At 38.7% G+C, this 23,227-nt stretch overlaps 1 protein-coding gene across 3 annotated transcripts in view; it reads left to right on the top strand.

Annotated features, from left to right (window-relative positions):
• The window catches only part of LOC107645817 (ammonium transporter 3 member 3), a 6,251-nt gene continuing 4,826 nt past the window's right edge, over window positions 21,803-23,227 (top strand). For 2 of the 3 annotated variants that reach the window (XR_001621589.2, XM_016349939.2), the window contains exon 1: window positions 21,803-22,272. The gene's annotated coding sequence lies outside the window, so the exon portion shown is untranslated. Of the gene's footprint in view, window positions 22,273-22,465; window positions 23,199-23,227 lie in introns of those variants that run through there. The other variant, XR_001621590.2, reaches the window with a different exon arrangement.

A 23,227-nucleotide genomic window follows, 5' to 3' on the forward strand; every position in this document is an offset into this window, starting at 1 on the left:
TCCTTCTTCCTTTACGTTTGTTTTTCCAACCTTCAGTATTGAAGCCTGATTCTTCTTCTGAAGAATTTCGAAGAGTGCCGGATTTGCTTTCGAGGGAACTCTTTTGTTGTCTTCGCGCACTGCTATCCACCTTTCTAGGAGGAGAGGTTAGCTTTCCCTTTCCTATTAATGCACTGTTTTTTGTTGCTTTTTGAAGTGTAGTGGGTCTCTGTTTGTTGGTGAAGCCCTTCCTGTTTACTTTTTTTCGGGTTTGTTTGTTACTTACATTGTTATAATGATTCCATGATCATCTTTGTATGTGGAAATGTTTTTGAACAGTACTTGTGGTGACCGTTTATAACACATTTGTTCACTTTTCCAAGAAAATGCTTCTTCATGTTTGTCGAATGATTTTCTCTATAAGAAAAGGTGTTTCTTTTTGTTTTTAATTGGTAGTAACTCTTTTCTTTTCATAATGTAGGTATGTCTTTTCTAAATGTCTCGCCCAACTATTTCAAAAATATCTTCGAGGGTTCCTGAGGATCTGTTGAAATGGGTAGACTCTTCGGTTCTTTGTGCTGTTTCTATGGTAGATAGTATTTTTGTAGATAAGTTTCGCAAATACCATAGGCTTTGTAGCTCTAAGGATGATGAGGTAAAATACGAGTTAGTTTCCTCTGACCTTGAAGACAGGGTTTGTTTTGGCCGAGTCGTTAATTCGGAGTTGTAGTTTATCTTCATGTACGATTGCCTTTTCACCCGACTTGGGGTGACCTTCCCCTTTACTGATTTTGAAACTGAGGTCTTATCTTGCTGTAAAGTCGCTCCTTCCCAACTGCACCCAAATTCTTGGGGTTTCATGAAGATCTATCAGCTTGTGAGTCATGAGCTTGATTTTCTGACTTCTTTAAAGATATTTTTCTTTTTATTTCATCTTACCAAGCCTTTTAGTGCTACTTCAAATAAAAATAAGCAGCAGTAGGTGTCCTTCCGAGCCATCCAAGGTCGGAAAATTTTTTTGCATCTTTGACGAGTCATTCCATGATTTCAAAAACTTCTTCTTTAAAGTCTGTGCGACTGAGGGTCACCACCCTTTCTTTTTGAATGAGAATAATGAGTCCCATTTTCCATTGTACTGGATGGAAGCTGCCCCTGTCGAGAAATATAATCTGACAGACTTGAATGAGGTCGAGGAGACAATAGTTGAGTTTTTTAGAGAGGCTTAGGAACGGGGTCCAAACCTTGATACCAAAAAGTTCTTTCTCGGGACTCCGAATTATGTCTGTACAGAGCTAGGTAGTTTTTATTGCTTTTCAGGTATCTTCATTGGTTTTTCTGACTTATTTGTTAACGCTTCGTATTCTTTTTATAGAAAAAATGAAAATCGGTTCCAAGGCTTACCAAAAGGTCCAAGAGGCAAAAAGGAATGCCCGTGCCCGAGCTGCTTAATTGCAGGAGAGTAGTAAGTCGGATACTTCCTCTTCAACTAAGTCTGACTTGGGGACCTCTTCTCAAATCAAGCTGGTAAGCCATATTCCTCCCCCTCTTCCTCTTCCTCTTCCTCCTCCCCTTCCCATTCTTACTCCTCCAGTTCCTCTATTTTCCGAGCCAAGCTCTAAAAAAAGAAAGACCTCAGAATCTGGAGCCCTTAATATCACTGATACCGAATTTGATGGGGCGAAGTTTTGTGAGAAGCATGTCCTTCCTCATAAATTTATTGCTATAGATGATGTTTCTATCAAAAATCACCTCAAGGTCTTAATCTGGGGGGATCCAAACTGCTGGGGTGTGCTCTACCCTTCTTAAAGAGTTAGAGAAGGCTCCTTTGAATGCTACTCAGCATTCTTTGGAGGCCCTTCAGGCCGAGGTGGCCACTCTTCGGGAGGATGAGAAAGGGCTGGAGGAGGAAAGGTAAGCTTGGAGGCCGAGCTCTTCAAAGCTCGGGACCGGGAGAGGGAATCTGCAGCTTCTTGTGCTCTGGCCGAGGGGTTATTAAAGAAAGCTGAAGAGAATTATGTCAGGGTCTTTAGGGAGAACTTGAGCTGAAGAGACAGATGGAGCGACTTAGGGAGGATTACATTGATTTGGAGGAGTCAGTTGCTAAAGGGACGGAGGAAGTATTTGAATTTTTGAAGAACCAAGTTCGGGTTCTTTCCCCTAACTTGGACTTATCTCCCCTCCATTCCGACAAGATTGCAGTCGACGGAGAAATCGTTTTTCTGTCTCGCCCTCCAACTGACTCCAAGCTCAGAACTGTTGGGCAGCGTTTGGTTGAGTCTCCTTCCTAAGAAGTCGTTGCTTCCGAGGAGGTGGTTCCGAGTTCTTCCTTTCAACCAAAAGCAGCTCCGACCGAGGAGAATCCTCCGATTTCCACTACTGATCCTGACTCCTCTCTAGCTCCTGATCAGAACCTTTTAATTGGCCCTGTTTGATATTTCTGCTAAGGCCTGGCTGGTGGGACCTTTTTTTTATAAACACTTATATGTATGTTGTGAAATTTTTTGTTATGTTTGTTGCTAATTTTGATCCTTTGGGAAGGATCTTAACAACTTTTATTATTTTATGGATATTAATCCTTTAGTATAGGACTCTAATGACTTCTCTTTTTGCTATAAGAAGTCCTAATTGCTTCTTTAGAGAAATGTATCTTGAGTTATTTTTCGCCTTAGAATTTTTAACACGCTTGATTGCATGTCGTATTATTTATCTGTCTGTGAGGCTTTTGAAAAATCCTTGAACGAGGGTCCTTTTACCTTAAGATTTTTTAAGGAAAGCTTCTGTTTCCCATTACTTTAGTGCAAACGACCAATTTATTTCATTTTCATAAGTTAGGTTATTTTTGCGATGCATTTTGTTCTACTCGGGCGCTTTTCCGACTTGTAAGTTGTTTGGTAACGAGTTTTGTATGATCGTTATTTACAACCTCTTTACACCGACTTGTACCTTGTTGCTTTATCTTGCCGATCATCTTGGTCGGACAACAGATTTTCGCACTTTTTCGAGTTTAAGTCAGTGTGTGTCGTAGAAAATAGTAATGGAATAGATAGTAAAAGAGATTATTACTAATGAAATGTAATTTACAAAGATGTTCTTGCTACTAAGGGAATCAAATTCTTGCCCCTAGTCCCCGCTTTGATGCCTCGTTAAAACCCCCTTCAAAAAAACCCTTCTTGGAAAAAAACCTTGAAGTCGGAAAAAAGAGTACATCAGGGAGCGATGTTCACTTCTAGCTGTAATATCTTTTTAAGTTGCACGCGTGCCACGACCTTGGGAGCTTGGCTCCGTTCAGGTCGGACACTTTATAATAGCCTCTCACCAAGACTTCGGAGACCTTATAAGGTCCCTTCCAGTTAGCAGCGAGCTTTCCTTCGCCCGACTTGGTTACTCCTATATCATTCCTTATCAGGACCATGTCGCTTGTGGCGAAGCTTCTTCGTACGACCTTTTTGTTGTATCTGGCCGACATCCTTTGTTTTAGCGCAGCTTCTCTTATTTGGGCTTGTTCTCGAACCTCTAGGAGGAGTTCGAATTCTTCTTTATAGGCTTCAACATTTCTGACCTCATCATAAAACCTCACCCTTGAACTTTGCTCATTTACTTCTACTGGGATCATGGCTTCTATCCCGTAGGTAAGTTGGAAGGGTGTTTCTCCAGTCGTGGAATGGGGTGTTGTTCGGTAGGCCCATAATACTTGCGAGAGTTCTTCTGCCCAAGCTCCCTTTGCATCTTGCAACCTTTTCTTTAACCCCACTAATATGACTTTATTAGCTGCTTCAACTTGTCCATTAGCTTGGGAATGTTCTACCGACGTGAACTGGTGCTTGATCATCATCCTTGCTACTAAGTTCCTGAATGCAGAGTCGGTGAATTATGTACCATTATCTGTGGTAATGGAGTAAGGGACTCAAAACCGAGTAATGATATTCTTATATAAGAATTTCCGACTTCTTTGAGCTGTAATAGTCGCTAGCGGTTATGCTTCTATCCACTTTGTAAAGTAATCCACTCCCACGACCAGTATTTAACCTGTCCCTGTGCTTGGGGGAATGGTCCGAGTAGGTCCAGCTCCCATTTCACAAAAGGCCATGGAGAGGTTATACTAATGAGCTCTTCGGGTGGAGCGATATAGAAGTTGGCATGCATCTAGCAGGGCGGACATTTTCTAACAAAGTTGGTTGCATCCTTTTGTAGAGTTGGCCAGAAAAATCCAGTTCGGATCACCTTTTTAGCCAGAGATCGTTCCCCGAGGTAATTTCCACAGATGCCATTCTGTACTTCTTCTAGGACTTCTTCAGTTTTATTGGTCGGAACGCAATTTAGTAAAGGTGCAGATATTCCCCTTCTGTAGAGGACATTTTGTACCAAGGTGTAGTTCTGGGCCTCCCTCCAAATCCTCTTGGCTTCCTTTTGCTCCTCGGAAAGGATGTCAAATTTTAAATATTTGATCAAGGGAGTCATCCATCCGAGGTTTAGGCCAGAAACGGATAAAACATCCGATTTTCTATCTGACTTGTTAAGGGAGGGTTCTTTTAGGGTCTCTTGTATTAGGCTTATGTTGTTTCCCCTAATTTGGTACTTGCCAACTTAGAAAGGGATTCAGCTCGGCTGTTGAGTTCCCGAGTTATATGCCAGACTTCAGTGTCATTAAATTGTTGAAGATGTTCAAGCGTTTTCTCTAAGTATCTCTTCATATTAAGGTCTTTCGCTTGGTATTCTCCATTGATCTGTGAAGTTACTATCTGGGAATCACTGAAGATTACTACTTTGGTCGCTCCCATTTCTTTGGCAAGTTTCAGTCCTGCGATCAGGGCTTCATATTTGGCCTGGTTATTGGAGGTAGGGAACTCAAATTTCAGGAAAACTTCAATTTGAGTCCCTTCTTTATTAACCAGTATTGTGCCCGCCTCACTTCCAAAATTATTGGAGGAACCCATCTATGTAAAGTTTCCAGGTCGTTGAGGTCTTTATCTGATCGCCTGTATATTCTGCGACAAAGTTGGTAAGGCATTGGGCTTTAATGGCTGTCCGAGTTTCGTACTTCAGGTCAAACTCAGATAGTTCTATGGTCCATTGTACCATCCGACCTGCGATGTCGGTTTTTTAGAGTATCTGCTTCATGGGTTGATTTGTCCAGACTCTTATAGTATGTGCTTGGAAGTAATGTTGGAGTCTCCTGGATGCCATGATTAAGGGATATGCAAATTTTTCTATTTTTCTGTACCTTAACTCTGGTCCTTGTAAGACTTTGCTAGTGAAATAGTTGTGATACTATCCGACCTCATCTTCTCGTATCAGTGCTGAAACTACCGCCTTTTCAACGATAGCTAGATACAACACCAACTCCTCTTCAGCTTGTGGCCTGGTAAGGATGAGTGGTTCACTTAAGAATTTCTTAAATTCTTGAAAGACCTCTTCGCATTCAGAAATCCACTCAAATTGGCATCCCTTTCTTAGTAATGAAAAAAGTGGCAAGGATCTCAAGGCTGACTCTGCCAAGAATTTGGATAATGCAGCGAGTCGGCCATTCAGTTGTTGGGCTTCATTTGAGCAAGTCGGACTCCTCATCTCTAAGATATCTCTACACTTGTCAGGGTTAGCCTCAATCCCTCTTTGTGTGAGCATGAACCCCAAAAATTTTCCTGCCTCTACTGCAAAGGTACATTTGATGAGATTCAGTCTCATCCCGTGTCTTCTTATGGTGTCGAAGACTTGTGAGAGGTCAGATAGAAGGCAGGTCTCATCCTTAGTGTTTACTAGCACGTCATCCACATAGACTTCCATTAGGCTACCGAGGTGATGTGCAAACATCTTATTCATCAACCTTTGATACGTGGCCCCTGCGTTTTTTAATCCAAAAGGCATGACCACGTAGCAGTGGTTTGCTCTGGGTGTGATGAACGATGTCTTTTCCTGATCCGACTTATACATCGGGATTTGGTTGTATCCCGAGTATGCGTTCATGAATGATAGGTACTTGTATCCCGAGGACAAATCAACCAAAGCATCAATATTGGGTAGGGGATATGGGTCTTTTGGACAAGCTTTGTTGAGCTCGGTGTAGTCGACACATATCCTCCACTTCCATTTTGCTTTTTTACTAGCACTATGTTTGCTAACCATGTTGGGTACTTGACTTCCCTTATGAATCCTGCTTCAAGGAGAGCTTGAACCTGCTCTTCGACCACCTGAGCCCACTCGGGTCTAAGTTTACGACGTCTTTGTTGCACAGGTTGGGATCCGGAATAGACAGCCAGCTTGTGCGTTATGAGCTCGGGTTTATTCCAGGCATATCAGAGGCCTTCCAAGCGAATAGGTAAGAATTTTCTTGTAGGAGTTTTACGAGTTCCTTATTCAAATTTGCTTTCATGTTAGCTAATATGTTGGTGTTTTTTTCGACTTCTTCTTTGATTTAGATTTCTTCCATCTTCCTTTTAGGTTGTGGCCGTAACTCTTCCCTTCCTCGGACTCCTCCGAGTTCAATGGCATTGACTTCTTTACCTTTACCTCGCAAGTTCAAGCTTTCGTTATAGCATTTTCTTGCCAGCTTTTGATCTCGTTTTATGGTAGCAATCCCTTTCTTTGTTGGAAATTTCATGCAGAGGTGAGGAGCTGAGTAGAAACGACGGCTCCCAGCCAATTTAGCATTGTCCTGCCAATTAGGGCATTGTAGGCTGACGCCACATCCACAACAATATAATCGATACTTAGGGTTTTGGACTTCAATCCCTTTCCAAAAGTAGTGTGTAGGGAGATGAACCCTAGTGGCTTAATTGGAGTGTCTCCCAACCCGAAAAGAGTGTCCGGGTAGGATTTCAGCTCTTTTTCTTCCAGCCCTAACTTGTCAAAGGCAACCTGAAATAGTATGTCAGCCGAGCTTCCTTGATCCACCAAAGTTCCGTGTAGATTTGCATTAGCGAGTATCATGGTGATTATCACAGGGTCATCATGCCCTGGTGCAATTCCCTGTGCATCGTCTTTTGTGAAGGAGATGGTAGGGAGGTCGGGAAGCTCTTCTCCAACGTGGTAGACTTCTTTCGAGACGACTTGGTTACTCCTCCCCTCGCAAAGCTTCCTACTATCATATGAATATGCTGCTGTGGGGTTTGTGGGGGCTGACCCCTTTGGCCGACTTCGTCGTCATCTCTCTTCCTTTTTTCGTGATTGTCCGACCTTTCTATGAGATATCTATCTAACCGACCTTCCCTGACCAACTTTTTTATCACATTTTTAGGTCGTAACAGTCATTTGTAGAGTGCCCGTAGAGCTTGTGATATTCGCAATATTCACTGCGGCTTCCCCCTTCTTATTTTTGATCAGTCGCAAAGGGAAAATTTCTCGGTGTGACAGATTTTTCTGTAGACATCTACGAGAGAAACTCGTAGCGGGGTGTAATTGTGATACCTCCTAGGTTTTTCCAAGTTGTACTCTTCCTTTTTCTTGGGATCTTTCTCTTTTTCCCGAGCTTAGAGAGAATTCCCTGATCTCCAGTTTGGTTCTCACAGCCTGGCGTTCTCTTCCATATTGATGTACTTTTCAACTCGTTCCTGTACATCGCTCAGAGAGGTAGGATGTCTCTTTGAGATGGACTGGGAAAAGGGTCTTTCTCAGAGACCATTTACTAGCCCCATTATTACCACCTCGGTGGGTAGATCTTGGATTTCCAAACATGCCTTGTTTAATCTCTCCATGTAATCTCTTAGGAGTTCGCCGACCTCCTGTTTGACTCCGAGTAGGCTGGGTGCATGCTTGACCTTGTCCTTTTGAATTGAAAATCACATAAAGAATTTATGCGCGAGGTCATCGAAGCTAGTAACCGACCTAGGTGGCAGACTGTCGAACCACTTCATGGCTGATTTTGTTAAAGTTGTTTGGAAGGCCTTGCAGCGCGTAGCATTGGAGGCGTCAGCCAAGTACATCCGACTTTTGAAATTGCTAAGGTGGTGCTTCGGGTCGGTTGTCCCATCATATAGATTCATGTCAGGGCTTTTAAAGTTTCTAGAAACTTTAGCCTGCATGATATCTTCGGTGAAAGGATATTCTCCTTCCAACGGGGCATCTTCCTGAGTTGTGCGCGAGCTCCTACCTTGAATGTCAGATTCCAACTTAGAGAGCTTTTCTTCCAGCTCTCTCCGCCGCTCGATTTCTCTTCTCAGATTCCTCTCTGACTCGCGTTGTCGCTCTAATTCTTGCTCTAATTGCGTAAGTCGGCCATAATGTCTGTGTAGCAGCCCCATGAAGTCAGTGGAATGGGGTTGTTCTTCTCCTTTTGGGTGACAAACCTCGGACAGAATCCTTCTGTGGTGGTGTCCACTTGAAGTACCTTCTCCGCACGGTTCCTTTGTTGTTGGGGGAGGTACCACGAGATCTTGGTCATTATTGACCGTGTCTTGGTAATCGGGGTCTGATTCTGACGCCGTGTGCTCGTCCTCGGGGTGGTCATCTGCCATGGGGTTTTGACTTTCCAGGTCCTCGGCAATGGCGCCAATGTTCCGAGGGTTACCTGAAACTGGGTTGCCTTTGGGTTTGCAAGTGAAGCCCAAATCCTCAATGGAGCGGATTTCGACTTATTGCACGTCCAGTGGCCGTCGTCCGAGTTGTTTATGAGAAGGTGGGGATGGTACCTGCAAAATACTCAGATACTTAAGTCAACAAGGATCTTAGCAGGTTTAAGTGTATTGGAACTTAAGTATATTTGAGGGGTGTCAGTGTATTTATGGGTGATGTGCCAATAACCACCGTTGAAGTCGTTCTACTTCTGATGGTGGATAACCGTCCCTTTATCTTAGGGTTGTTGAGATCTCTCTTTTAGAAATGAGTGAAAGATATTAGAGGTTAGTTATAACTTTTTCTAGGAAGGAGTTATCAAGCAATGCTCTTATCCGACCTTTCAGAAGGTTGGTCATACAGTAAATGTCTTTTGGGTCTGGCCTATGTTTTTGGGCCAGACATGAATGATATAATATTTTTTGTAAAATTAACTCACTTAAATTCTAAGCTAATTTTGTATAATATTTAGAGAAAATGACTAAATTTTTTAGAGAAACAAATATATCGTAAATGATTTTAAGATTTGTCTTATTATTGTTCAAATCTTCCATCTTATCCTTAATCTTCGGTTTAAATTTGATTATATTTTCTTTCTTTTTTTTCCCTTTCTATTTTATTTGGTCGTTTAGAACGTTACTTCGTTATTACTTGATTCCTAAGTTTATGAATTTTCTTTGCCTTGCTTAATTCCAATTGGTGTTTCTATGGAATTTCACTTAAAATTTCATCCTGTAATGCTTATAGTTTATTTTCTTGTGTTTTGACGGACTCTCTCGATTCCGAATATGACTTCGTTCTTAAAGCGTGAGTCTTTGTTCAAGAGATATTTCATTGAATTTTTTGCGGTTTATTTACTTGATGTTTGCCCTTGTTTTGAATAAACAATGTAATCTTAATTTCAATGCGCATGATTTATCAATAATGTTGGGCAGAAACAAATTATAATTATAGATGGTATATAAATAAGGATTTGAATATTATAGTTGTACTGTACTTCTGTAATTTCGGACAAATTGAGTTATATCTTGGTACGATTTATCATGAAAACGACTTCATCTCAATTGATCGCTTCCCATAATCTCGCCACAAGGATTTCGGACGAAACCAACGACTGATTCCACACTGATTGGGCTACAAATCGGGCACGGACCGACGATAGAGAACAGATCAAATTCACTCCAGTAACATACTATCACATAACGTCCCGATCATATGCACATTTTAATTTAAGTGATTCCTTTACTGACTTGGGCGTCGGAGTCCTTTTTGAAGTACCACGCTCGGGTCCGTGTTCACGAGGATATTTCCTGTTCGATTCAGGCTATCAGGCATACTGGGATTGACGTGAGGCCGACACATAGCTCGGGAGGAGTATTCTTGCCAGAACATTTGGCACCCACTGTGGGCCCTTGCCTAATCTTTTAATTTTTATAACACCCCTATATCTGCCTTGTATTCTCTTTTCTTTTCAGGAACTGAAGCATGACGGATCACTCAGTGTCTCAAACTCCTCAAACCAACACTGAACTGATGGCTGCCAACGCCGTTCTACTAGCCGAAAATCAACGAATGGCCGAACTCTTGATGACAATGCAGAAAAATGGCGAAGGAAAAGACGATAATAAGAAGGCAGACAACAATCAACACGAGAAAAACCTGACAGAATCACATGCAAAGACAGGGGAACACCCCTCAAAACAGGAAGACAACGGACCAATCCTTTCTCGGAAGAAATAATGAGTTTTAAATGCCTAAAAATTTCACACTTCCAATGACTTTGACACCGTACAAGGGGATCGGAGATCCTAAAGTCCATGTCACAAAATTCGAATTCATGATGTTTCTTGATCCCATCTTGTACCGATCCTTTCCAACCTTTTTGGATGGAGCTGCATTATTATGGTTTTCTAATTTGCCTGCAGGTTCTATAACCAGTTTCGACGAATTCGCCAAGTTGTTCATAAATCACTTCGCAGCATCCAAAATTTATGCGTGAGATTTAGACTACCTCAGTACGATCAAGCAAGGACAGCACGAAAGCCTAAAGGATTACATGACACGCTTCACAACGACAGCTATGGAGATCCCCGACCTCAACCCGAAAGTACAGTTGCACACCATTAAAAGCTGTCTCCGACCTGGAAAGTTCCAAGAAGCTATAGGTGTGGCAAAACCGAAAACGTTGGAGGAGTTCCAGGACAAGGCTACTAGACAAATCGAAATAGAGAAGTTATGTGAAACTTGGAGAAGCAAGAGACTACCATCGCGAAAAGAGGAAGACAAGCCATACAAGTCCCACAATAAGGACTCTAAAAAATCTTTTAAACTAACTCCGAAATTTGATTAATATACTAGGTTCAATACCAAGAGGGAGGACATCATTAAAGAGATACTACACAACAAGCTAATAAAGCCGCCGAGCAAAGCGAGAATGTATCAAGACAAAAGTACGTCGACAAAAACAAGCATTGCATATTTCACCAAAAGTTCGGCCACACCACTGATGAGTGTGTGGTAGCTAGAGAATTGCTGGAAAGATTAGCAAGGCAAGGCTTACTTAACAAATATGTCACATCCAGAAATCAGAGAGAATCAGCCAGGGACACGGACAGGCCAAGCTATAGTTTCGATCGTAAAGAAAAGGGGACATGGTGTGGCCCGGTAGAGACCCCTGCCTCCAAAGGAGTCATAAACTACATATCAGGTGGCTTTGCTGGAGGCGGAGTCACTAACACAGCCAGGAAAAGGAGCTATCGGACTATGATGACAATAGAAGGATCTCATCAAATCCCACCAGTTCCGACCTCAGACGCCCACATCAGTTTCAATACTGACGACTTTGAATCGCAGACGCCGAATTTAGACGATCCAGTGGTGATCTCGGTGCGCATGGGAGAACTAACAGTAAAGAAGGTCTTGCTCGATCCAGGAAGCAGTGCCGATGTCTTGTTCTACTCCATGGTCCAAAAGATGCAGCTAAGCGACAAAGCATTGCAACCATCAGGCGGAGAATTGGTAGGGTTCTCAGGTGAAAGAGTCCATATATCAAGTTACGTATGGTTAAGAACAACACTAGGGAACCCCAAACTCAAAAACACTAGACATCCAGTTCCTGGTAGTCGATTGTGTTAGTCCTTACAATGTTATTCTAGGACGCCCGTCCCTTAACTCTTTCGAAGCTATTGTCTCCACCATTCGTCTATGTGTCAAGTTTCCTTTCCAGGATAACACAGTGGCGACGGTACATGCCGACCATAAGGAAGCCAGACAATGCTACAACGCAAGTTTGAAGAACATCACAAAGGAGACCATTCCGAGAATCCATTCTGTATACAACTCGGAAAACATTCCCACCTTGACCAAAATGGACCCTAGAGACAACAACAGTCGCTCCATCCCAACGGACGACCTAGAAAAGGTACAATTGGGTGAAATAAATCAATATACTAACATCGGTTCGGCTTTCTCTGCAGGAACAAGACAAAACCTGAAAGGCATATTGAAGGCTAATGCCGACCTGTTTGCATAGACCCTTGCTGACATGCCAGGAATCGACCCGAACTTCATATGCCACAAGCTAGCAGTCAACCCTAACACCCGACCTATAAGGCAAAAGAAACGAAATCTGGGCACAGAAAGAAGAAATGCAGCAGCGGCGGAAACGCAGAAATTACTGGATGCATGTTTCATCCGAGAAATCCGCTTTTCCTCATGGCTAGCAAACGTGGTCATGGTTAAGAAGAGCTCGGGAAAATGGTGAATGTGCATAGATTTCACAGATCTGAACGAGGCCTGCCCGAAGGATTCCTACCCGCTGTCGAACATTGACAGGCTAGTAGACGACACCTCTGGATACCAAGTCCTGAGTTTCATGGATGCCTACTCTGGATACAACCAGATACAAATGCAACCAGACAATAAGGATAAGACAGCGTTTGTACTGACCAAGGTAATTTTTGCTATAAGGTAATGCCTTTCAGACTAAAAAATGTAGGAGCAACTTATCAGAGACTGATGGACAAAATCTTTAAAAATCAACTCGGACGAAACATTGAAATATACGTCGACGATATGGTCGTCAAGTCAAGTTTAGAGAAACAGCACGAAGCCGACCTTCAGGAGATTTTTCAACAACTCTAAAGATACAACATGAGGCTGAACCCAGAAAAATGCGGATTTGGTGTATAGAAAGGCAAATTTCTAGGATTTATGCTCACAAACAGAGGCATAAAGGCCAGTCCCGACAAATGCTAAGCCATACTAAACATGCAGTATCAAAAGACAGTTAAGGAAGTACAACGTCTCACAGGTTACTTAGCCGCCCTATCCAGATTCTTACCAGCTGCAGGCACCAAATCCTATCATTTCTTCAAAACCATGAAGAAGTCGGACAAGTTTGTTTGGACAGAAGATTGCGAAAGGCCTTTTCCAAATTCAAACATATCCTGGGATCACCACCTATACTTAAGAAACCGAAACAAGGTAAACCACCTTTTGTATTCCTTTCCATTTCTGCTAACACTATCAATTCCGTGCTTGTAACAAAAGCAGGGAATGAGCAACACCCGGTGTACTTTGTAAGCAAGGTTTTACAAAACGCCGAGAAAAGATACCCGATGATAGAAAAGTTGGCATTCGGTCTAGTCATAACTGCTCGACGGTTGAGGCACTACTTTCAAACACACCCAATTATAGTTCGGACCGGTCATCCCTTTGACAAATATTGTCAAAACCAGACCTAGCAGGCCGATTGATGAAATGGGCAATAGAGCACTCTGAGTTCGACATATCATATTAGTCACAAGGATCACCTAACACCCAAGCATTGGCCGACTTCATCTCGAAATTCACGAATAAAGAGGAAACAATCAAAACATGGAACTATACGTGGATGGAGCATCAAACAAAAACGAATGTGGAGCAGGAATCCTCCTGAAAGATGATACTGGAGTCCAGGCTGAGCAGTCAATAAAGTTTCTTTTCGAAATGACCAATAACCAGGCCGAGTATGAAGCTCTCTTAGCCAGCCTAAGCCTAGCCAAGGAAGTAGAGATCTCCAGCTTAAAAGTACACTGTGATTCTCTCCTTGTAGTAGAACAGGTAAACGGACATTTTCAGGTACGAGATTCACTTCTGGAAAAGTATTTAAAATTGGTCAAAACCATGATGAAATTTTTTCAAAATTTTGAAATACTGCATATACCTAGAAAACAAAATTATAGGGCCGATATTTTATCCAAATTAGCTACATATAAGGTAACCAATCAAATAGAAGAATTAAATCATCTCACACTAACAGAACCAAGTTTAGATACCAAATCTGTTCTAAGTGTGTCACAGGAAAGATATTGGCGAAGCCCATTTATTTGCTACCTAAAAAGTGGAGAAACACCATAGGGCAAAATCCCGAGGACATTCAGATATAAAGCGAACCATTATACCCTATTGGGGGCGGACCTATACAGGCGAGGTGTTTCCAGACCTCTGCTGAAGTGCCTTGGTCAAGCAGAAGCGGAAGCTGCCATGGAAGAAGTACACAACGGGGTCTGCAGACACCATACCAAAAGTAGGAGTTTGGCTACAAAAATACTCCGAGCAGGATACTATTGGCTGACATTAAGGAACGATTGCAGAAGTAAGGTACAAAGCTACGATACATGTCAAAGATGTACACCACTCATCCACAACCCGGACGAGCTACTACATACCTCATATGTAAGCTGGCCATTTCACAAATGGGGATGGACATACTCGGACCATTCCCAGTTTCAACAGGTCAAGTAAAGTTTCTTTTGGTAGCGATTGATTATTTCACAAAATGGATAGAAGCACAGCTTCTCGCGAAAATAACACTAGAAAAGGTACAAAATTTTATTTGGAAATCAATTATATGTAGATTCGGTTTACCCAGGGAAATCGTATCTGACAATGGTAGATAATTCACAGATAAGAAAATTGGTTCGTATTTAACCGACTTGCATAACAAACATCGTTTTTCCTCTGTCGAATACCCACAAACTAATGGACTCACAGAGGCTGCTAACAAGGTTATTTTGCAGGCCTTAAAAAAGAAATTGACAGATGCTAAAGGACGCTGGGCCGAGCTTATACCAGAGGTGCTGTGGAGCTATAACACAACACCCCAAACCACAACAAACGAAATCCCGTTCCGACTAGTCTACGGTGCAGACTATATGAAACCTATTGAGATCAGCCAGAGATCCACTCGAACCGAATACTTCGACGAGCAAGATAACTCGGAAGCCAGATCGGCCGAACTTGATATGATAAGTGAAGAACGAAGCCTAACTGAACTAAGGCAAAAAGCCATGCAGGCAGCAATGCGAAAGCAATACAATAAAAAGGTGCGACCAAGAACCTTAAAAGAAGGGGACTTGGTACTAAGGCAAATGGAAGAAGTTCGGAAACCACCATGACACAGGAAGATAGCTGCTAACTAGGAAGGCCCCTTCCACATCTCTAAGTATCGGAAAAGGAGCATACTCTCTCGAAACACTAGAAGGAATAGCTCTCCCCAACACTTGGAACATTTCGTCTTTAAAGATTTATTACAGTTGAATACCTATTGTAAGTACGAAGTGGCCAGGTACTCTTTTTTCTAATCACGAGGTTTTATCCCTAAGGAGGATTTTACTCGGACAGGTTTTAACGAGGCCGACCACTTCACACCCTTCCAATCACTCTTGAAGGCAAATAAATTTATTACTGTCACCCAGACTTTATACTTTTCAAAAACGACAACATCAAACCAACAAAATAAAGTTGGAAATTGCATAGGCAATTATTTCAAACACTAAAACCAACTTTACATGTCGAGCAAGTAGCGTTCAAAAGACCGATTTCGAAATCAGTATCTAAGAATAAATCAAAGAGAAGTCGGGCTCAAAATTACAAACAACGAAGCCCGACCTACCAAACAAAAACATCTTTTTCGAGTACAAACAAACTCTAATAATGAGTCCCTATCTGATCATCCACATGCACATCAATTATCACTATCTAACCAATATAATAAAAGTTGGAATCAAAACATTCATCCAAAAAGCAATTCATGACTTAAAACCGACGTAAAAAGTCGGAAAAAAATAAGTTCAAAGTACTCCGAACAAAATCGGACAACCACAAACAGTTTCAAAATACATACAAAACAAAATATTTCAAAGGGTGGGTAGAATGTTCTCGGCATGCCCCTCGCCGGCTTCGTCATCTACAAGCTCACCATTAACAACTATCTTAGTAACGTTGAGTTTCTCCACATTAAAATTTGGTAAAAACAATGTGACTTGGCTAATAGCACGATCAAAACCAGCTACGAACATGTCCATCTTCTCCTCTTCAAGCTCGGCAAGACGAGAGGTCATCTCACCCTTGGTCTTATCATTATCTTTAATCTCAGCTTGCAATAACCGGATCTGTTCCTGAAGACGACAAACCTCATCTTCCTTCTCCTTCATCTTCAAGGTAACACTTATGACGACCTCATCCTTTTCTTTCAAAAAAAATTCAAGTCCTGAAATTTTATCAGCCATCGCCTGCTGCTCTGAACCTAACAGCTCAGTAGCACGCCCAACGCACATCAAGCGAGATGCGACAATCTGCACGCACGCAATGAAAAAATCTCAGAGAAACAAAATAATTAAAGAAAGTTGGTAGACGCAAAACCAACCTGAATAAACTTCCCCATCCCCTCAACTCCAGTCCGACGAGTCAGGACCATATCTCCAGGATACTGAGACACGCGATCAGCAATAAGTTCGGATATCGGGAATTGATCACTCTATACGGATTGAGAACTCGTCCCAGGTATAAAGCCATGCAGCCTCCTCTGCCTTTCAAAAACAGACTTCGCAGTAGCACCATGATCACCTTCAGAAATCAGCTCCAGAGACTTCTCCGACTCAGTCCTCTTCCTTTTTGGAGAAGGAGGAGGCTGAGCAGAAGAATAAGCAACATCACCTCCCGCCTCTTTCACAACCCCAGAAACGCTACTACCTTTTTCACCCTTCTTTTTTAGATAAGCTTGAAATTTGGTCGAACTCAAATTTGGAAACCTACCACCTGCAACAAGGAAAAACAGAAGATGAATAACCAAAGCCAAACAAAAATCAAAATATATAAAACCAATATTACCTATATACAATTCAAGCCCTTCTTTGTCATTTTCCTCCTCAAATATCAATAACTCGGGAATGGATAAACATTCCCCAGCAGCAAAATTATCAATTAAAAAATCTAAAAAGAGGTTCTCCTCTTCACTCCTCTCATTGGCTTCGAGGATTTGCATCGGTTCCGAACACCAATATAGAGGGTATTTCTCTATCAGTTCATTATCTAAATAGAACAGATATTTAGACTCCAAAGAACGAACTTTTACAAACATAGATTTGAAGTTTTTAAAAGAAGACTTATACAAAAGGAAGATGGAACGGCCCGAAAAACTACTCAGAAAGACCTAAAGCCCTTTCCGTACCCCTTTTGATTGAAACAAAGAAAAGAAAACATTAAGAGAAGCAGGAAAATCCAGAAAATTCATCAGACATTCAAACGCACACAAAAATGCCCAGAAGTTAGGATGTAACTGTGATGGAGCACAGTTTAATTGGATTAAAACCTTACATTCGAAATCTGAAAAGAAAAATTTTACATGTAACTCAAATAGACAGGGAATATACATATAAAAATATCCCAATTCTCCATCCTCTCACAGACCCTCTCCTCACTAGTACAGGAAAGAAATTCCACACGAACACCAGACCCTTCCCTAATAAACTTCAAAGCTTCTAGCTCACGAAGCGGCCCAGCATCGCAATAAGACGACGCATGGGTTTTTACATCAACATGAACCCAATGGTAAGGGTTCTCTTTGTTTACTTTGACAACTTTCAACTTTTCTTTCTCTTTTTTTTAGCCATTTTTTAGAATAAAATAAAGTGGAAGAGAAGGTAAAAAGACGAAAAGACAGCACAATGTTGAAAAGACTAACCTCTGGAAGACATGTCTTTTACTTATGAGATTTTGCAACTGAACCTGTGTTTTGTGTTTTTCTAAAAAGAAAATGGTAAAGGCTTAGTTACAACCCACTACTTTAGTGGGAAGTTGAAATAATAATGGCACACCCAACATGAAACGCTCCGCATCCAACTTAGCCAAAAAATTTATTGCGGCCCAATTAACAAGGTAAAGTCTTTTAACCTTTTCTTACCCACTTATTTCATTTAAACCTAGCAAAAATCATTTATTTCCTAATCCCAAGCTTGAAACGCGCGTTGAGCTTGGGGGCTACGAGTATTTCACCTCAAAACACCGAGGTATAACTCTACAAGAAAAAGTTTAACTTGCTGAAACTACAACAAGTCAAGCTTGGGGCTGTATACTGTACCCCTGTAATCTCGGACAAACTTAGTTATACCTCGGCACGACTTATCATGAAAATGGCTGCATCTCAACTGATTGCTTCCCATAATCTTGCCACAAGGATCTCGGATAAAACCAACGACTAATTCCACAATGATTGGGCTATAAATCTAGCTGGTACCGACGATAGAGAACAGATCAAATTCACTCCAGTAACATACCATCACATAACGTCCCGATCATATGTACATTTTAATTTAAGTGATTCTTTTACTGACTTAGGTGTCGGAGTCCTTTTTGCAGGTACCACGCTTGGGTCTGAGTTCACGAGGATATTCTTAGTTCGGTTCAGGTTATCAGGCACACTAGGATTGACGTGAGGCCGACACATAGCTCGGAAGGAATTTCCTTGCTAGAACAATAGTAAATCATAAAAAGTATATTTATAAGAGAGAAATAAATAAAAAAATTATTGTCTTTTTAAAAAAGGTTGATCTTTCTCTTTCAATATTATAAAAAATTAGAAATTAATTTTTTTAATCATTTTTATATTAACAATTTTTTAATAATTAAATCTTTCCAATAATTTTCCCATAATTAGTTCTAACATGATTCCTTATCCGGCCCCGCCTCTTGTGGCCTAACCCATCGTGCAACTGCAACAAAACTAACAATGACTCGCAAAATTAAATAATACTCCTAGCTATAAAATAAATATATGTGACAAGTACTTAATTTGAAGAAAGTTTCGATTACAACTATTATGTTCATGTGGCTAGCTTGCAAAACATCAACTTGAGGAATTATATTTTGCTGCACTTCTTCTTTGGTTAGAGAATCTAATCGAAGGCTCTATCAACTACCAACAACGTAAAGGTATGCATATATAGCATGTGGGGGCTTTGTAGATCCCTGTTCAAGGGGATGAATAGATCCTCTCTCAAAAAAATAAAAGTGAAATAAGCAAATAATAATTTAATTACTATTAAATTTATAATTTCTATCTTATATGAATTATACAGCTTTAATTCAAGAGTGATTGAAGCTTAGTATATAAGAAGGGGATGACCGCTTTCAAATTGATAATATTCACGTATAAGAGTTAAGTACAATTTTGATCTTTAAGGTATAGGTTGAAAATTTTTTTTGTCTCTAATATTTTTTTGCATACAAAATCATCCCAAAAGTCTGAAATTAAGTTTTAAAATCGTTATTTTTATTTAAATTTTAAATTTTTAGACCAAATTATCTATAACAAAAAAATTATAAAATAAAAAAGATAAGAAAAAAATAGTATTTCTGCTCCTACAAAGAAGAAAGGAAAGAAGAAAAAGGAAAAAGAAAAGAAGAAGAAGCTGTCCACGATCCACCTCTGCTTCTACTTTTGCTACCACCTTAGTTTGATTTTAAAACCAGGTTAAATAAGGACAATTTTATATGCAAAAACAAAAAGTTAAAAGTAAAAAAAATTTTCAATTTATATCTTAAAAAACCAAAATCATATTTAACCCTATGTNGCAAAAACTCTAATACTGCCACAAGCCTATCATTTTTTTATTTATTTTACCAATCTTTTCACTTAAAAAAAGGTTTAGTCTTTGTTTAGATAGACAAGTTTTTTAGCATATTTTAATATTAACAGCATAATGAGATTATCAAAGTAAAAAATATAAATATTTAATCATTCTTCAAAAATTAAAATATTAAAATTTGCACATTTCATTAGGAAAATTTTTTTATACCAACTTTTTCACTCTCAAGAATTCAATCTATCTAATATTAATAAGATTTAAAAATCAAAACATCAAATCTAAATCCTCTTGCTATTATATAATTGTATCAAAAATAAAATTTTTTTAATATATACATGTTGATTCACATTTTTTCAATAAAGTAATTAAACTTGTTGTAACCAAATAATCAAACTTTTTTTAGTAGCATAATTAAATTTTTTCTTGAGCATCTAATATGTATTCATGTATGCCAATGAGTTATAGCTCAAATGGCATAAACTCTCTATACTCAATTAAGAGGTCGCGGGTTCAAGTCACATATCTTTTCAAATTAATAGTGAAAATTTTGTTGCGTATAATAAAAATTTTGATACTGTTTTCATCCTTAACTATTTCCCCTTTTAATTGTGTGAACCATATGGCATATGATCTGATTTGATAGAACCTATGCACAAAAGTGAAAATTGCAAAATGGTCCCCTACTATAGGGTACCACTACTACTACTCATTGCTCGCACACATTCTAGTTTATGCCTACCTTACATGCAACACGGGCAGATATATATAAGAAAGATAAAGTTGTTAAAGCATGAAAGGTTCATTCAACTAAAAGTTTTAAAAGCTCTCTTGGGTTATATCTAGAATAATAGTTATAAATTATAGACTAGTCTCTGTGGTGGCGTGAGCGTGATATTTTTAAATTCGTTATAACTATTGGACCACATGCATGCATCTTTCGCTCCTTGTTTGTTTTACTTTTCAGCATCTAATGTATATATGGTTTAATATCCAACTCATCTTTATTTGGCCTAGTTAATATAAATTGACTACTTTAATTTGTTCTGGACTGCAGCTATTTCAAAATCAAAAGATTAACTACAATATGCATACATAAAGGGATTAGGTATGGATGTCTATCAATAGGGTAGATGCTGCTACTCATAGGCAACGTTTTTTTTTATAAGAAAAAAAAAATAAAAACAAAATATAAAAAAGAGAGACAGCGATCTATCTTAATGTATGTGTATATGAGACAAAAGATATGACACCATAGACAGCAAAACCTAGCTGCTTTTTGGAATCAAGAGAGATGGTCCAAGTCTCTAGCCGATCCCTTAATTAATAATAAAAAATTAATTTTAATACAATTTCAGTTTAAAATAATTTTATATTTATGTTTAATTATATAATGACATATCACTACAAATAATTTTATATTAACATTTAAAAATATTATTTATACATTAAAATAGGAGTGTACATGAGACAGGTAAAATTGAGTTTGTCCTAGTTTAGACTCGATCCTAAATATACATTGGGTCTATTTTTTAGATTCTAATCCGATACTAAACCCGATGAAACCTAAATATTTTCGGACGACAATTATAACATATCAAAACCGGATAAAAACTGGACCTTTATAACTTTAACAATAATTTATAAAAAAAACTTATTTATGACCATTTATTTATAAAAAAAAAACTTATTATTGAGAAGCTGATATCCATATTTGAACTTAAATTTATCTATAAATTCTAATTTGATACTTTTTTGATCTATTTTCTAATTCTATAAGTGTGATTAAAGATAAAATAATAAACTTATAATTAATATAACATAATATTGATATATACTTTTTCTAGTTTTCTTAGGAAGCACATGAATCGGGTGAAACTGGGTTCGCCTTGACCCAGATCCGACCTAAAATTATGATCGGATCTATTTTTGAAACTCGTACCCAGCCTTAGATCAGATAAAATCACACCAAACTAACTCCTAAAATATTTAGGTCCAGGTTGCACTGGGCCATGTACACCCCCTATATTAAAATTAGTCATTAAAATCAGTTATTAATGTATTTGTGTATAAATATTTGTGTGGTTTAATTTATTTTCAATGTGTATTTGTATTCTAATATACATTTTATACTAGTAGCCAATTTTAGTAGTTAATTTTAGTATACACGTAACATAGTCATTATTTTATACATTGACAAAATAAATAGTCATTAAAAAAATAAATGTAATTAAATAATTACATAGTTAATATATTAAAATTAAATTTTTAGTAATAATAGTAATAATTAAAAGAGGGACAAAAAATAAAATAAAGAAAAATTATAAGGAACAAGTGGATATATATCTTCCTATTTATTTCTACTTATATAAAGTTTGTATGAGAAGCTCCCAGCAGTGTGTTATCCCTATTTAGAGCCTCAAGTTAAGAAAAGAAGAGAGATAATAAGCAGCGCAGAATTCAAGTGTATTTGTTCTCTCTTCTTGTTGGCGAATCTGGTGCACCTGCAACAGTTAAAGCTGCCAGCATGATCTGAACTTATTACCTTCCTTCTTCCTTATATTTGTGTGTGGTGGCAAGATCAGATCATGTGGGAGCTTCATCTGTTGCAATGGTAGCATATATATATAAACCCTAATTATTTCTTTCCCTCATAGATGATTCCATGCCACTACAAAACCCTAGCTAGAACAAGGTTTCCTTCATTCTTTTTCTTTAATTTTTGTTATAAATATTTGATATATATGGATGGATAAGATAAGAGATTTCAAATTATGCGTTGTCGCTGTCCATGTTTTCTGAACGGCTCAAGAATTTGCAGGATTCAAGTATTCATCATCAGGTGTGTATTCAAGTATTATCCATGTTTTCTGTGACATATATTTCTAGCTAGGTTTTTCGATCTGTGTAGCTTGATCTGATCTATGAATCACAGTAATCATTTTTCCTTTTAATTTCGTTTCAATTCATCACTTACCAATTAACCTGGTGAATTACAATATATTAATTAAGGTCGTGTTCCTCTTAATTTCCAGATCTGAAGAAACAAACTGATATAAAAAATTGGGAATAATTTTTCTTGTTATTTGTTTCCAATGCATCATATATAATAATTAGTATATACATCTTAGTCCCAGAGAGGTTTGCAAGTCACAAATTGTTTTCAACAATAATATTGTATTATTGGAGCCATTGAATTCATGCTATATTATAGATATGATTATTGTATAGTATATTATATATATAAGTTATACTATTAAGCAATTCATTAGTCATCATTACTGCAACATCCATTGAAATACATGTGTATTAGATTCTTCCTATCATTGTTCTAATTTAGCGTAAACAATGTATAAGTTTCTGCAATAATTAATTTAATTAATTATTAAGCCATCTTAAATAAAGCAAGAGCTAGCTTGTGAACATTAATTTTAAGAAACTAATTAAATTACTGTCCTTTTTTTTTTATTTATAAAAATGACTATCGATCATATCATTACTGAAGTTCCAGCTAGCGTAATTTCCTTCTACTCCTTATTGGTCCTTGCTTTGCTAGCTCCCATGGAGGTAACATATATAGAGGGTGGCTTTTCCTTCGCTCAAGCCACGATTTGGTTTCGATGGAACCAATAATGTGATGGGAGTTTGCTAGAGAAAGAATGTGAACCAGCACAATCTATATTATTAGCTTGTAATGGAGTTTTCTAATATTTATTAGGAATGGTAGAGTCAAAATTGACTAATATCATCAGTTCAAATATAATATAAGGTAAAAAAAATATTGATCGCTTAATATT

Source organism: Arachis ipaensis, chromosome B06 (genome assembly GCF_000816755.2).
Source record: "Arachis ipaensis cultivar K30076 chromosome B06, Araip1.1, whole genome shotgun sequence".
NCBI lineage: Eukaryota > Viridiplantae > Streptophyta > Magnoliopsida > Fabales > Fabaceae > Arachis > Arachis ipaensis.